General features: G+C 46.3%; 1 protein-coding gene and 1 long non-coding RNA gene across 2 annotated transcripts in view; one reads left to right on the top strand and one right to left on the bottom strand.

The window, feature by feature from the left end:
- PITPNM2 (phosphatidylinositol transfer protein membrane associated 2) overlaps positions 1 to 17,544 on the bottom strand; it is a 104,372-nt gene that overhangs the window by 67,005 nt on the left and 19,823 nt on the right.
- On the top strand, positions 10,270 to 13,818 carry LOC116654110. The gene is made up of 2 exons (XR_004309031.1): positions 10,270 to 10,410; positions 10,818 to 13,818. It is a non-coding gene; the product is annotated as an uncharacterized LOC116654110 (long non-coding RNA).

The following is a 17,544-nucleotide window of genomic DNA, read 5'->3' as shown; positions in this document are numbered from 1 at the left end:
TGAAGATCAAGGCATACAGACAGACTCATTGAGGCAATGGTCACATTTAAGACAACCAGAGCTGCTTCTCAAAATGCTGAAGTCAGCCAGAATCTTTATTTAGGACTGAAGTGCAGTAGCTTTCCTCTGAGTAGGAGATAACATGGAAACTATTCTTGTGGAGTTTATTTTGAGTTGAAAATATTTTCCAGTTTCATGTTGACAAGATTGTAACTACGCCACGTTACAGAGCAACGTCTGAATTTGCAAGGCCTGACATGGGGAGAAGCAGAGAGAACCACATTTTCCCCCTTGAACAGCTTGTTACTGCAAGAATTCTTCTATTTTCTAAATAATGTCATGTCATCCTTCAGCACAAAAGGGCCCCAAAACCCAGACCGCAGCTACGCTGTCCATCACGCCAGGCAAGCTGCGGCAATAAGATTAGCCAAGCAGTCATAAACTGACCGTATCTGGAGGAGAAGGAAGTAATTTCCTCCTATTCCTCTTCCTGGCAATCACCTCCATGATTTTCCAAACATCTGAGCAGCATCAGCTCCCCGAGCACTTCCCAGTGCTTGGAATTCTCCCTCTGGGATTTGAGGCAAATTCCTTCAGCCCCGCTGACAGCACTGGGTTAGACTGTCACATTTACTGCTCATTAAAACAACGTGGTAAAAGAGTGTTTTAATGCCTCCTGTCCTATCCACACCTCCTGTGATGCCTTCAGAGAGCACATGTGTACAGGAACCCCTGGGGGAGGCAGTTCCACACCTCACCCAAAGCAATGTGCTTTAGTGCAGCTCTGACTCAAGCTAAGGAGGGCTGAATGAAATGCCATCAGTTTTTATTTTTAAATGCAGTCAGCTCTGGGTAGAGAGATAAGAATGCCACCCCAGCTCCCTCCAATGCTTCAGCATCAACTGGTTCTGCAAAAGGTGGCACAGACAAACAGCAGAAATGCCCTTCCTGGAGGCAGCATCCCAGTTTGGTCTCCCAGCCCCAAACCAACAGCCTCAAGCCCATATCATGTGTGGTGACCATAGTGACTGTCTCCAAACCTGCCCAGCAATGTTGGCTTCGGCTCCTTTTTGGCTTCAGCTTCTCAGCTCCAGCAGATGCAGCATCTGGTTTGGGTTGCAGTTCCTGAAGCTGGCACCTCGGTACCCACGGCTTTAAGCATCCCGAATGTCAAACACTCTCTGCCTCTTTCCCAAAACATGATTCAAGCACAAATTTAGCACAAGCTAAGCAATACAGAGTGACTGTGCTGCAGTCATGAGGGTTACAACACACCATCCAAACCCATGACATTTCCATAGAAACCACAGCAGGAAAGAGAAAAGCCTAAAAAAGCTGACAAGAGAAGAAACACTTGGTGAAGTAAGGAACTCTGGAGGGAAATAGCACACACATGAAGGATCCTCCCTAACTCCTCAGCAGGTCAGCGTATCTCAGAGGAGAACTCGTTAACTTCTTGTTACAAGCACCATTCCCTGCTACCTACTGGGATGGCCTTAGATTGTGTAGAGCCTTCCAGAATTAATTAAACAAATAAATACTGGAATATGCAAGAGAAGCAATTCATTCTTTTGGCCAAGCAACCACCCTGCTCAGAGCAGGAAAACAAACACCAAAAAGCACCTCATGGTAGGGGCATACATTTGCAGCTGTAAACTAATAAGACACTCCCAGCAAAAAAGAGCTTAAGTATGTTCCATTACACACTTGCCTGCTCCAGAGAAATGTTAAGCGACATCTAGGGAAAAAAAATATATGAAAAAAGAAAAGAAAATCAGTCAAGAGTGCAATGGCTGTTAAATAATTCAGGATGCTCTGCTTTTGCTCTGGAAAACCAGTCACATTCCAGTGCGTGACAGAAGCAAGCCGGCTCTATGGAGAGCGATGCAAACAGGCACAAAGGAGGCTGCATCTCCAAACCCCCTCCAGACAGAGGGATGGCAGCCTCTGCTTGCTTGGTGCTGAACTCAATCGACTGCATGCCATACAACCTTCCCAGAAAAGCAAGAAATCAAAGCTAAGCCAAATTCCATGAGGTCTGAAAGCAAATCTGGATGTGAATATCTCTCAGAAGGTCAGAGACGTTGGTTTGGGCTCATTAGCTCAAAGAAGCATCTGGGATCACGCAGCAATCCTCACGACAAACCCCTTCTCCATGCAATAAAAGCAAGCTGGCTTACTGCAATGCAACACGAGGCTGCCTGCAGCATGCAGGGAGTGGCTGCTTCACCAGCACACCTCTGCAGAGCATCACCTGCTCCAGGCACACATGCACTTGCATCGTGCTGCTCCCACTCTGCACTCCCTGCTCACCTTCCCCAGGACTACAAGTGGAAGCAGACATCAAATGGGAGCAAGAATGCAATGCATGCATCTCACTCTCTTATTATGGTTGCAATGCTCCAAGCTGATTGCCCCTGAGTTTCCCTTTGGTAAGCCAAAGCTTCACCACAGGCATCTTTCATAGACAACAGCACGGGACCTTCTGCTTAGGAAAAAAACACGACTGCTTTTTGGGAGTTGAAAAATACTTTAGCCCAATGGTTATGTATTACCTGGAATTAGATCCTAAAGGTATAATCCAGCTACCACTCCATCAGAAGCAGAGCTGGATACTAACAAGTCAATACATTAAATGGTTTATCTTGTTAGTGGTTTTACAGCTATTTAATAATGAGTTCTGGTAACTGCTGCCTGTGTATGTTTATTATTGCAAGACAGCCTTTAAAAAAAGATCTGTGTAATGGCACCACCTTTCCTTTCAGCTGCATAAAAACTCCATGCTCCAATCGATATCATCAGCAGCAAGAAACTAAAAAAAGCTCAGCAGAAGCTATAAAATACAGCAAATTACCTTCTGAGAGCAGCTCTGCTGCCACCATATTTTAAAGAAATTCTATTTTAAATTCACATATGAAGAAAAAAATTAAGTATACATGAAAAAGCAGCTCTGGAGACAGCAAATATGTTGTGTTCTCTGACATGCAGGATAATAAAAACAGAATGGTAAACTACAAGGCGACCTTTAAGGGTCAGTCACATTTTCCATGTGCTGTTAAATATCATTTGCAGAGGAGGGGAGGGGGGGAAGGGGGGGGAAAATCAACTCATAAAGAAAACAATAAAAAACGCCGTGTTTACTGGAGGCGGTCACTGAGAAATTGTTACATCACAAATCAGAACAAACCTCCTATGATTTAGCTGGGCAAGAAGAAAGGTCAGCTGCCATCTGCAGATATTTAGCGCTTGGAAGTTGTACATATCCCAGAGTTTGCACCCCAGAAATCAGCAAGGCACTTCCCCCTGCACAAATAGCAGGCATTCCTCCCTCCCCGAGCACGCAGGCACCGGAGGGCACAGCAGCTGAGTTCACAGAGCACAAGAAAAGCGTAAGCATTGCTTTAGCCAATAAAAACAAAACTCAAAACAAACGCTATAAATACAAACCCAACCTGGACCACGAGCCCAAGGAACAAGCTGTATGTCCTTCAGCTTTACTCATCTTCCTGAGTGAAAAGGCTTTGGGGGGTGCAGCCATGAGGTCCCCAATCCTTCCACATCTCACACCGGGAGAAAATCCAATATTTATCAAGAACTTCCGGCGATTACAATTCCACCTTAAGAACAAACAGGCCTGAAATTTAGATAAACTTACTACAGCTCTATTCGGCACCACGTGACGTGCCAAAAAACAAGAGCAAACAAACAGAGGAGGCTCTGCTTTTGCTGGCTGCTCACTTCATGCAAGCCTGGAACATCTGCAGGAGTTGCCCAGCAGGGCACACTTACTGCTCATTCCCAGGCAGATTTTGGAGCACTGGCTCCGCTCAGCCAGAGGGCTCCAGTCAGGCTGGGCAGGTGAGAAGGAAGGAGCCAGGCCATGGGAAGGGGTAATTGGGATGCAGGAATCCTTAAACCCCACGTCCCGAGGTTTGGTCCGGAGTCCACTCCTATTACTCCCTATCTGGATGAATAGCAAAGATGTTTCTAATCTAAAGATGCTCTCTGATGAAAGAGCTCAGTATCTGATACTGGGAAAAAACTTAACTTTAAACAAGCCAAAGTTTCACTTGTTCCCATTTCCTCAGCTATGCCAGGTGAGATTACCTCCCCTGCGTATTTCCCTACACGAGTCCAAAATCAGAAGTAACCCTTATTTACAGCCAAAATAGGGTTTTGAGACAGAACTAAATACAGCAGCACTGCACTTCTCTTTGAACAGCCGGCTTTTTCAGGATGGCTTTTTCCAGGAATTTCTGCTAAACAACATGCTTTTTTCTTTTTACCTTTCTGCCAGCTTCTCTAGAAGGAAGCAAGTCTCTGTGACTAATCCTTCACTTTGCCAGCTGACAGAAACCATTTCATTACCACATCATAGCTGAAAAAAAATAAATAAATAAAATCAAAATGACAATTTATTCCGGGGAGGTGAAAACGTGGGCATGGGCAGCTCCTGCTTCTCTGCCCCCATCCCTGGGGCCCATGAGCCCAGGCTGCCCTGCACTGAGTTGCACAGTGATGCACACAGGGCAGAAAGAGAAGGAGCTGCCTCTGTGCCATGCAGGTAAGCTGCCATGGAGAAAGAGGAATTGCTGAAGTGCCCCGAGGTACCCGGTGCCCAGATATCATAGATAAGCCAGAGGGAATATGGAAGCAAACAGATGCAAGTGCTCCCACAAACCTGAAGCTTCCAGACAAGAAATTACCAGTAATTACTAATAATGCAATTTTCATGCAGTGCTCATTGTGAACCAGCTCTGTCCTCACAACAAAGAGGAACAACAAAAGCCACAAACAGTTACCAAATTAGCTTATTACCATCCCTGGGATTTTTTTGAACCTTTGTAACCATCCAAATTGGTCTGAATGCACAAACACAATTACAGTCAAGAGGCACAGCTATTTTCTGGGCAGGGCACGTACACCACAGCACTGCAGGCAGGCAGGCATGGTGGCTGCTGCTCACCCCACTGTAGCCACTCCATGAGCTCACAGAGCTGCTGCAACATCAGGTGCTTCCCCAGCAAAGCAAAGCGAGCCCCAAACAGCAGAGAGGTGGGCTCTAATGGAAGAGCACTTCTCATCGAGTCAGAGGGCATCTCACAAGCACATCCTCAGCAGCAAGAAGAGCACGATGTGGGCTGACTGCGTGATCCTCTGCAATTTAGCAGTGCCCCTTCAAGCAGAGGACAAGTGTCTTAAAAGCAGTTTGCCCTCAAGTTCATGCTTTGTGGGTTGCGGTGTGCATTTTGTTTTCTTCCCCCTCCATTTATTTTAGGTAGTGACATGAATTGCAGGTTGCCCTCCTTTAACAATTGCCAGTTGTGCTGCTGAGAAAGTCCTTGCACCAGAGCAACACTGATCTCAAACTAAAGAGAAACCATAGGCACAGGTACTGCTTGAGCAGGGAGCACAGAGCTTCCAGCAGCTTCATCCTATGCTAACCAGGTCTGGCACTGTGCAGTCACACTTGCTTAAGGCATTTATGTGCAGTGGAACAAGAGATTTTCCACGGTGACAGATACTTTGTACAGCTGTCCAACCTAAAATTCCCATTTGACAGTAGATTCAGCCCATTCTCAGACTGCCTCGTGTTCTGGAGGGTTAGTTGTTCTTTTTTTCATTAAGCAAAGCTGTGTTCAAATGTTTGTTTCCAATAGAAGAGGGAGACACATTGGGAGGATGCAAGCTGTGTCTGAAGAGCAGAATTTCTGGCAGATGGGTCAAGAGCAGCAGCAGTGTTCACAGAAACAAATGCATCTTTACATACGTACAGTTACCATTTGGAAAACATCATAAAAACAACAGTTTACAGCAAGGGAAAAAAGGGCCATTTTCACAACAGGTGTTAGAATACACTTCTCTCAAAGCTCTCCTGTAGGTTCTAGAGATGGATGGCTCCTTGGGCAGGGAAAAGGTCAGCATTACTAATGAAGCTCTACTGTACCTACTGACAGTACCAGAAATAGCACTCAGAGACACATACCTTAATTACAGCATGACCACTGCATCTATGGGCTGTAAGCGATATTCTCAAGTGGAGCAGCTACACTGGCCCTATGCCGTGCTCCCTGGGCACATCAGCAGTGTGTTTCTCCTCTGCCAGGGCAAGGCAGAATTTACCTACAGTGTCCACGGGGTGTGAAAGCAGAGAACAAACAGCTTCTATTAAAACAAAGAAGAGAGAGGGTTTGGTCTGTGTCCTTGATGGGAAGCAGGTGGGATGACCAAGGAACACTGAAGCTGAGGAGCCAGAGTCCAACAAAACCACAGTGCAATGTTCAATATACAAATCACCACCATCTTACTGTGCACATTACACACCACTTTCTGCAGCAAAGGTAGAAAAACAGCAGCTCTGCAGAACTCCACAAGGCAGGCAGGAATGGTAGAAACAAAGGGCTGCTGCTGGATTTACTAAACTGTGTCACGGAAAGAGCTACAGATGCCTTATCATCACTGAAATGTTACAGAGATAACACACATGTGCATTAACTGACTCCTGGAAACACAGTTAAGGGCACTTTTGTGCTTAATCTGCACTGAAACCCGTGCATCAAGTCTTTTACGCTAACAGAAGTTGCAGGGATCCAGAAGAAAATGAGAGCTTCAGCATTACCAGCACCTATTTGGAAAGGTTCTGCCCTCAGCAAGCTCTCCCTGGCCCTTCCTTCAAGATGGTATAAATAGGTGATTTTCCTCAAGCAGGGCCAGAGCAACCCAGGAATTGTTACAAGCAGGACATAAGTAATGAATTCTCCAAATCCCTTATGCCACTGCCACTTAAAATACTGCCCTAAACAGGCTGTCTGGTAAAAGTAATTAAATAAGCAACAACATTGTACTCTGGTGACCTTTCAGTTGAAGGATTGGGAAGAGCTTAGAGGTGTCTTCACTGTGCAGGTGCAGCTCAGTTCACACATCCATTTCCAGAGGAGCACCACCTGGGTTAACAAGCACTCCTACCTTCTCCCTTACAGCTCGGGGATACAGAGGAATGCAAAGAGCAGTGCTGACAGCTGGCAAAGCAAACAGATACAGGAGGGCTGCAACAAGAGGAGGGAGGGCATTAGACAGAGCGGTGTCAAAGACACAGCCAGTCCTACAAAACTTCAGGTGCAGTCCTTGATGCACCCACCTACAGAAGGACCAGCAAAGCAGCAGGAGGGTAACTCAGTCAGCAACACTGATTACAAAGGAAAATAAATCACCATTCTATTAAAGGTGCCCTAAGCCGTGTTTCTAAAAGATCACCCTACTGAAAGGGCCTCTCCAACAGCAGAATTTGGGTGATCACCCCAAGCAACTGGCTGAGCTCAGCTTTGCACGGCACCCTGCAGAACACCCCAGCCTGGACCAGCTACCAAAGAGCTGACAAGCAGAGATGACATTCTCTTAATCAAGCATTCAACAGGGTCAGCTCTTCTTGATTGTTATTCCAAGGGCCTGGCCCTTCAACTATTGCTATTTATGCACATTGTTCATCTGAACGCACCTCATACTTGTAAGCATTCACAGGGCTTCAGATAAGACTTGCTGTATTCATAAATGGCAGAGCTCAAACAGAGAGAGATCTCAGCATTAGTCAGAGCTATTGAGAGAAGGGAAATTAGATAGCAGGTACCGAGAGAAAGCCTGAGCATGTGTTCCATGTATTAAAATGGAATTGACATTTCTTCAAAGCCTTGCTGGTTGGGTTTTTCATGGTTTGGAGGATTTCTTTGGCTTTGGTGTCTGAGTTCATTCTTCAGAAGGCTGCAGTTTTAAAGGCAAAATTCTTACCAAAAATGATCAAACTGTTGTCATGGTGGGGAAGGCCCAGGGTAGGGGGGAAAGGCTTCTGTTAAGATTATTCCCCTGTAACAAGGTGGGGAGGGCAGGTGGGTTTTATGCCCAAACCAGAAACACCCTCCCCCCTCTCCGCTTTAGAGAAACCCCATTTGCAGCCAGCCTGGACTGAAAGCAGCCTCAGCACAGCTTCTGCAACCCCCCACAATGCAAACCGATCCACCTGGCGCCTTGTTCTGCATTGTAGGCACTTTTCTTCCAAAAGTGCACACTCCCAATTTTCAACCGTTGTTTTATATGGACACAGTAACCTCTCTTCAGGCTAAAAACCACATCAAGTAGTTGCAAGGCTGAAGAACATGCAGGAGCAGCAAAATGAGGCTAGCGTTTCTGACACGGCTGTGCTGGTGAGTCATCAATTAACTCCTGCTCGTCAGCTCCTGCAAAGGCCAAGGGCAGCTGGGGCTGGCAGACCCCAGGCTGAGGTAGCAGCCATCTTGGGCCAGCAGGCCGAGATACAAACACCCTTCTTCCTTCCAGCAAAAGCAGGAAGGGATTGGAGGAGAACTTCAAGTGACAACATCCTTCCCTGCAGCTGCCACCCCAACTACAATTTTCACTGTGAATGCTGCATGCAAAGCCCAGCAGTGTATCAGTCAATCAGTTGCAGCCCTCTGGGCAAGCAGCACTTCCACCATGAGAAGCCTGGACTGGCTCCAGTCCTGGCAGAGGGTCCCCCTGTAGTGCTACTCCATGTTCAGGGCTCAGCCAGAAGAGCAGAAGGCCCCACCATGCCGACACAGCTCAGAGACAACACAAAAGGCAGCATGCATTGAGCTGGGGCACAAGCACTGTAAGGGACTTCTTCACTCCATTCATCCTTCATTAAAATCCTCTTGATCAGGATGCAGGGGAAAACGAGAGATGTATTTGCATTTAATGGCAGGGACCGCATAGTAATTTGCAGTCTCTATACACAGTCTCACAAGTACAGCTTGTACTGAACGCATGTTTCAGTTCTTTCATTGTTGCTTTGGAGTTCTTCTTTCCTAAGGCGACTCACCAAGTCCTTCCCATACTTTTGTCTCCCCCCCACTCCGAACTCTGTTAGAGCAAAGTCCTGCAGAATAGAAAAATCCATCCCCCACTGCACACAGCCCGAACAGACTATTTTCTCGAAAGGAAACAGCATTTAAATATAATAGTAATCTTTCACAAATAGGAGCTAAGAAAGCTGGCAATCAACAATACAAAAACAAGAAGTCAGCAGGGTCACTTCTTTCAGCTAAAATCGTGTTTCTTATAGCTAAAAGCAGTTTCCACACGCCTAACCTCACCCAAAAGAGACCCAACACAAGGAACAGAGTTTGTTCCTTGGTCAGCACAGTTTTCCAGGTGGGATCAATGCAAAGTGTTCAAGCGTCCCACTAAAAGCATGGCAACCTTGTGATATTTGAGTGGCTTAATGCCTCTGGGAAACAGCCCTGAGTTCACTGGTGATCCAGTGTGCCATGGGAGAACTGTGTTTCCAGTGCTTAGAAGCTTGTGGCTCTAGGAAAATTTAACATACAGGAGAGATCTTGAGCAATAAAACCTCTCATTGAGCAACCTAAGTTTTCCCATTGCTAATTATCAGAAGCCTGTGTTGGCAAGGAGCACTACGTGCTTATCCAATGGATTCAATCAGAAATTGCTCATCTGTACACATTCTGAAAGGGCAACCCCTTCTGCCTTGCCTTTCTTCTGTTATATTTAAATACATTAATATTTTAATCTTCTAAAAGCACAAGCAATTTATCTCTTCTTTAAAAATAAATAAGGTGGAGAATGCGGTCATTTTCAGAACGCAGTAGCTAGAAAAGCACTGTAATGCAGATAGACACACTCCAACATCCCTAAAGCACAGAGAGTCAGACCCCAAGTCAGAGGACGTGCAATTCCAGGTGCCCAAATGGACACCCCTCAAAAGGAGCCCAGCTTCATAGAGTTAAACCCACAGCCAGCTCCTAAATTCTCCACAAGGCGGGGGAGAAAACTTCTATCACTTCCATGAAATATTTCCTTCTATGTTTTACAATAGAAGAGATAAATAATAATAATGATGATGAAAGAGACAGAAAGAAACCGACAGACATCTGGGTTATGTTCTAGAAGTAATTAGAAGCCTGACAACGGGACAGAATAATGTCAAACAAATTACGAGCAATGTGTTTTCATTCACAGGGTGACAAGTCAACAGGCAGTCGGTTAATTTTAAGACTGATTATGTACCAACTCTTTAAATAAAATAAACACACTCACATACACGGAAAGCAACAGGGAGTCCAAACACACCATCGATTTCCCTTGGGGCAAGGCTGAACATCTCAGCTGTATCTGGGAAATAACGAGCGAGCATTGTAGGGGGTTTGTTTGTTCTGAAAGCAGTTGGCTTTGCTTTCAGGGTACTCAAGCCAACGGGCTTCGTGCACCAGGCCGAGAGCTGCTGAGAACCCTCAGTATTCAAACACAAGCTGCTCACACAAAGACACCGTGGCATCAACTTGTGCTCAGTCCTATCTGCAGGAACAACTCTAAGGATGCAAACTGCGCAACCCCTGCCCACCTGGAGGATCTGCACAGGTATTTGTGCCCTTCTATTTTTATTTCCCCATTTGGTTTCCCCCTCTACCCCCAGTCCCTTCATTCCCCTCTCTCAGCAGGGTGGGAGATGCAGCCCCTCCAGCTGGCTGAGAACTGCACACTCCTGATCAGAGTAATGGTCAGTCTGGGCAGCGATGATGTCTTAAACCAGATGACTGACAAACAGCATGGCAGAGTAAACCAAGCTTCAGGACTCAAGAACTCAGACAGAGCAATGACTGCAGCCCCCACTGCAGGACAGAGCTGAGCCCAGATCCCCTGTTGAAGGTATCCACACTGCTTTGAGCATCAGCACCTGCAGGGAGCAATTCACCAAGCAGCAGAGGGGGAAGCTGTGTAGCCTGGGAAGGAGCACTTGCAGAGGGCATCTTTTTGTTGTCTTGCAGCAATAAGAGCTCCCTATCTGTTTGAATGATGGTGGCTTCACGGGAACACCAGGGCAGAGCCAACAGACGACAGCTTTGACGTAAGCAAAGGGAAAAGCAAACAGAGACAGCTCTAAGCGCGAAGGCAGCGATGGGACACAGTGGTGGAGACGCCAGGCTACGCAGAGAAACAATGCAGCAAGACAGGATGACAGATGAAGAAAAGAAAGGTTACAAAAGCAGAACAGACTAGAAAGGCACTTATAGGATAATAATCCTCGCCTCTGTTTCTAATTATATCTGTAATACTTAAAGCTGAAAGGATTTTAGAAGGCCAATTTACTTTTCGTCCTCTGTGCCATTGTCTGTTGGCGTTTGCCCCAAATGCCAGAAGGCAAATGGTTGGACCAGCACCTGCTACCATGTGTGTGCAGCTGGGCTGAAGCTTTGCAGGAAGCCCTATAAAGTAGGGGGCTGCAGCAGGGCCAGGCATTGCCCAGGTAGAGCAGCAGGAAGCAGGGCTGGGCACAACACAGGTTGGGCATCCCCAGCATGTGAAACACTACACTATAATACTATGGATGCTGTTTTGGATAGAACATACTGAAGTCATGTGAGCCCAACAGCAACAACAGCCCAACGAAACCATGCCCAGACAAGAGCAGACCATTTGCTGATTTCTCCATGTGGTTCCTTCCATGTCACATTGACTGACTGATGCATTTCCAAGCTTACAGCTGTAAACAACTTCATTTAATTTAGATCCCTGAAGAGAGAGCTAGCTCTAACTACTGAAATGTAAAACAAACAGGAACCAGTAGGTATCCGATTATCCACGTAGCTCTACAATTACAGTCAGTATCTCTATCTCCAGGGTGCTCTGCTGGAAAGGAAGCCATACTCCACCATCTCCTTGGGAGTAGGAGCACTTGGGTTCAACCCAGAGTACTGTTGCCTTAAAGAGATGCAGCACTGGGAATTTTAATGCCATCTGCTTCAAGTCATTGACCCAAATTTCAGAGCATCGAAGCCTTTACCAACAGTCAATCAGAACAAACTTCATAAACTGGAAGAAGCATTTAACAATTTGGAAATGCACAAACATAATGAAAAATGCAGCAGCGTTGCCAGTGCAATCTGAGAATCACCATCACCACCCGAAGGGAAGGGCAGCATCTCTCTGCTCACTGCTGCTGCATGATTCACCTGGAGCTCTGCTCATTAGCATTCCCTGCCAGGAAATAGCGGGAAGGGGAAGACTTTTGGAAGAGAAAAATAACAGCAGAGATGTTGTTATAACAGTTCGGAATATTTCCAGTAATGCTTCAGATGCTGCAGTGAGAGATCTAACACAACAGCTTTTGGAAACAAGGCAGTAATATTTACCATCATACCTTTCCCAGCTCAGTACACCAAGAGCTGAGCAAAGGGAAAGCAAACAGCCCTTGGAATGGTTAAATGTTTGGGATTTTTGTTTTATTCCTGATAACTCCATCATAACAGGAAAACAGGCTGAGAAGCAGTCTCCGTCCAACGTACCAGACCTTGTCCCACGGTAAAGATAAACACACTTTTGCAAAAGGACAAAACTATTTCAACATATTGAGCAGACATTCTTAAGATTTCTAAAATTATCTTTTCAACTGCAGACTGAAGAGGCCGAATCCCATGCCCAGAACAAACAACAGAGCTCGGGACTCACCTCCCTCCAACACAAAGCAGGATGGAGCCAATCTTGGAAAGGGCTCTTCCAAGTGCTCATTTCTTACCCAGGAGCTGATGAACAAAGGCCTGACCTCTCTGCAAACAGTTGGACCTCCAAGAAGGGGTGGCCATGAGGCAGAGCCCTTATGTGAAAGCAGAACAGAGTGGGGAGCTCAGAGCTGCTGCTCAGAGCCACGGTGAAAAGCTTTGGCACTACTGTGCTGCACTTGCAATTATTTCAAGCAATCAGCTTTAGAAAAACACTAATAAATAAGGTTCATTACTCCTTTCGCATAACAGTACAACTTGTACTTAACCTTCCTGTCACTAAAGAAATATTACATTTAAGAAAGCATCACAGTATCAATTTAACAACTGAGCAAACAATACCTTCAGGCTGTTTGCCTGTTGACCTTTGATTTACAGCTACATTTTTGTCAGGGTGCTTTTTTTTTTTTTTAAATTAAGATGCTTATATCCTGAAGGGTAACAAAGTTCACTCTATTAAATTAACATCTGCTATAAATAATGCACTATCAGGGAGTCATTTGCAAAGCATCAAAGAAGAGCATTACGAATGCTCATCAACACCTGAAAACTGAACTCAAAGAGACCTGAGCAGGGCACAGGCTGTGCTGTGCTGACCTCAGTGCTAACACAGAGTGCTAACACACTGACCAAGCTGCCAAGGCCTTTTTCATATTAAAATAAAGTCTCCCAGAGTGATCCTACCCCTTCCCTCAACCCCGAGGAAGCTGGAGACTAACCCTGCCCTCCCTTCCTTTCCCCAAGGTGAGAGAATCAAGTTCAGCAGTTCCTTATGCTACACTGATGTGGGCACTGGGTCCCTCAGTGCTGGATTAGCAGGTGCAGCATGTGCTCTGAGAAGAGCTCTATTTATTGCTGTGATCTCTGTAACTTATTGCTGCTATATGTAAGTACCCACCATCACTTCTGCACCATCTGAGAAGAGGCAAAGGAAACAAAAGGAGATATTACCCTCTAAAACAAGTCCTCTTAAGTACATATATATATATATATATATACACACACACACATACATACACACACTAAGGCCTTCAGTGAAGAAATATAAAACACAATTGCAGCAAAAGCTTGGATTGCAGCTTCAGACTCTTAATGGCTTCATAACTGTAATTAAGGCTTCTTTCTGACTTCATAACTCTGCCATAACGCATTTACCAAAAGCGCATTACCACAACGGACACATTCTCTCCTTCCTGCATTATTCCGACAGCTCCCTTTGGATGTTATCAGTAAATAAATCTAACACGGTCCAATTAAAGAGAGGACAAAATCACTTCTCTGTGACTATTTCATTTGAATGCACCGCTATCGCGTTTTTTTTTAATGGTAAAGTGAGTTTTGAATACCAGTAACACAAGCCCTGCCCAGAACAGCTCCAGGATCTGCAGCATTTCTCCTGCTTTGTTTTAGCACCGGAGAAGTTTTGACAGCAGAGAGACTTCTGTCAAGTTCATCTGGCCTCACGTCAAGCCTCTGCCTTGGCAGGTCGAACTGGGAGCCCCTGAACAGTAATAGTGTATGACAGACCACAACATGCACTATTTCTCCACTCCAATGGAAAGCAGAAGGGAACCGGAGCTCTCCTCCATCCCATTGCCTCCAATAGCTGCCAGGAGTGTGGCTCACGTGCGTGCAGCCTCCCAGCAGCCCCAGCCCACGCCAACCCCATTGCCTTGTGGCAGGGAGCACACGGTGCTGCTGCCAACGGGAGCTGCAGGGGAAGCGCACATGTGCAATGCTCACACTGTGTAATGACTGCTGCCAGCAGTGCAAATGCAAGTGGGGGAGTATTGGCACGAGCTGCACTGCATGCAGCGAAAAGCAGGGCTGGCAATATGGAGAACCCGTAATATCCTCTGCACCTGGGTAGCTTGGGGCACTCAAGCCTGAACGCTCTTTAAGTGGAGGGAGAGGAAGATTGGGAAGATGCAAAATACACGATTCTCCTTGCCACTCTATTTCCTCCCAGAGATTTTGCATTAGCCAGCCTGCAGACATGACAGCTTGAGAGATTAGGGAACACATTACCTTTTCCTTAAGCAAATGTAAAGATAATTTAAAACAAACTCGGATCTAACAGCAGTTCTTCATCTTTGCCATATTCTTTTTGCCACGCATTTCTCCCCCATCTCTTTACCACTACCCTAGAGAAAAACCTGGTAGGTTATGTACAGAATTGTTACTACTAAGCAAGCACTCAGGGCAAAACAACCCCCCATCCCTCACACCCCTTACCAGTTACTGTGCTGCTCACTGCTGGGTGGGGGAACATGCACACCGAGAGCTCTGGCTGCTCCTCTCACTGCTGGCACAGCTGTGGGCAGGGTTACTCTCACCAGAACTCTTCACAGCACAGCTCCGTCCCTCCAATTTTAGTACCTTATGCAAAAATCACCACCAGATTTCCCTAACAGCTTCTGAGAGATGCTGCAATGCAGCCGGGCAGCATGCAGACCTGCTCTTGGGGTTCTGTCCCCTGGCTGTAGGAGGGGATTGGAAGCATCCAGCAGTCCTCTAACAACCCCGGACCAATGCACTAGGACAGGCTGCTGCTAATTGAAAGCATCATTCAAACACGGACATGCACTTCACCAAGCTGCTCTATCAACTACACGGGAAGAAGCTGCACTGAACTCTACATAAATAAATAAAAATCCTACATACAGCATTATCCAGGGGCTGCTCATGAGGCCACCACCCAGAAGCAGACTGCCAGGCTTCCATTCAATAACACACTGCTACAACAAAACCACCTCCTGGTGCCGATGGGCTCTCTTAGCTACAAACAGCCTTTTTGAATAAGGTGGAAAAGTGCTTATGAAGGAATTTACCACAGATTTCCTCTCTCCAATCAGCACTTCCCAACAGGAGCTGGTCTACAAATATCATCAGCAATTCTTCCCCACCAGGGAGACAGAAGAATAAAAGAATTTGGACCATACAAACATATCCTTCATCTTGGGAGGAAGTTGTGACAGGCCATCGTGCTGCCCGATGTCTGTACGTGCTCCATTAACTGCCTGCAGAAGCAGAAAGGAACAAATGCTGAACACATGAGGTGCATTCAAGGCTTTTAGCCCTCATTTAGCTTTATTGATAGTAACAATTGTTTTATTTAGTTAGCTGTACTTATACTAAGTATAACAGACCCAAAGGCTACTGGCAAAGCATGGTTGGGGCAGCTGGCTCGGCTGCCATCACGCTGTGCCAGGTATTCCCTTCCTGAATCACCTATTCTTGGCAAATCCCAGGAAAAAAAAAAAAAAGAACACATAACAACAGGAATAAAGATTCCTCTTATTTCCCCAAGCTCCTGACAGTTCTTACCTACTCAGGCTGCTCTCTGCCAGCACCATGTTGCTGCCAGCACAGATTTCTTGGCCAGTGCCCTGCTCAGAGCATCTCTCCAGGCAGCCAGCCCATTTTCTAGTTCAGGCAGAGCAGAAACCCAGCAGAGCCATCAGCAGCACCATGTAGGTTTCTATCCAGAGCTTGGAGCCCCTGGAGAACCCCCTGATTTGTGGCTTTCAATGCCCAGAGCACAACCTAGGGATGAAAGGACACACCAGCTCTCCCAGTACAGCTCACATGTTCCACGTGCTCCCCACTGATTAACACTGGGGCAGGAAAAGCAGCTCAGACAAAGCTGGAGGGTCTCCCTGCATCCCTGGGGAACAGGGCAGAGGCAGCAGCAGCACTGAGGTTGGGCAAAGGGCAAATAAGGCAGTAAATACTGGTTTTTCTCAAGCAAAGCCCAGCCCCAGAAAGCCTAATAACCTTTTTCCCCCGCACTGTCCTTCAAATGCATAAGCTGATTTTTCATAAAAAGTACCCCAAATAGAAAGGAACCAACTCTCTAATAAAGTTTTATCGCTTCCTACACTCAGCCTTCAAAGGAGGACCAGCACAGCTTCACTGAAGGGCTGACATTATGCTGCACCTATCCGAAGGGCAAAACGAAATCCCTGCTGATACGCTGGCAACTGGAAGCATTAAACAGAATCAGGATATGTTTAGCCCCAAACCAGAAAAGGAAAGAAAATACTTCATCTTGCTGGTAAGCCGGTCACACCCTTGAGCTCCTGAGAGCATGTAAAATCCTCAGGACTAGCTTGGAAGGAAAGCACAGGCTGCTCTGTACAGGGTATATACAGGGGTACACAGACAGCAGAGCTCCATTTCAGGGCCTAGCTGTGAACATGAAGGAGCAGAAATCAGAAGGGTTTCTGCCCCACACCCACAAGACACTTTATGCAAAGTAAGACACAGCACTTTACTTACACTGAAATTTTCTTTTCAGCATGAACCACTTAGCTATCCATTACCAACCCCAAAACAACAGGGCACAGGAGACTCCTCTAATGAACAGCACGAGCAGGAAATACAGAGACGCGGAGCAAGATTTAAAGCAGAAATGATTCAGGCACTTCTGTGTTTTACAGGAGGTCATTCCCTGGGCGTTTATACTTCATTTATCAAATTCCAATTGAATTGGCGCAGTCATCTCGACTCGAGAAACCATCACGCTTCTTTTCCCTTCAAAAGGGGGAAATAAACCCTTGATTTTTAAAGCAGTTTGTGCCAGAGGCTCCCAGTGCCTCCCCAGGCCATGCATGCAGCCAGCTGCTTGCCCACAGGCGGCCTTTTCTGCCCAGCGTGGCATGCAGCCAGTGCCCAGCTCTGCGCCTCGCCAAGCCAATTACACCTTAACGAGGGGGATTTTAGAGCCTGTATTTTTCTACTGCTTTGCCCGTCATCATAAACATCCCAGTGTTTGCTCACAAGTTGTTCCATTAAAAACAAATGTGCTGCCCTCCACGGCAGTGGAATTTCTGCAGGAAAGCATCAGAAGCGTGGTGCTGCCTTGCCAGCCACCTGCACACCTCCCCCTTTAATTCAAACCCAGAGGCACGTTACAATCACATTATTCCAACTAAATCAAATTATTTTCCCCTGTTCCAAGACATAAAACAACCGCGTTATTATAGCCATAGAC

Source organism: Coturnix japonica, chromosome 15 (assembly GCF_001577835.2).
Source record: "Coturnix japonica isolate 7356 chromosome 15, Coturnix japonica 2.1, whole genome shotgun sequence".
Lineage (NCBI taxonomy): Eukaryota > Metazoa > Chordata > Aves > Galliformes > Phasianidae > Coturnix > Coturnix japonica.
Note: the sequence above shows the minus strand (reverse complement) of the source record. Positions and strands in the feature narration are given on the sequence as shown.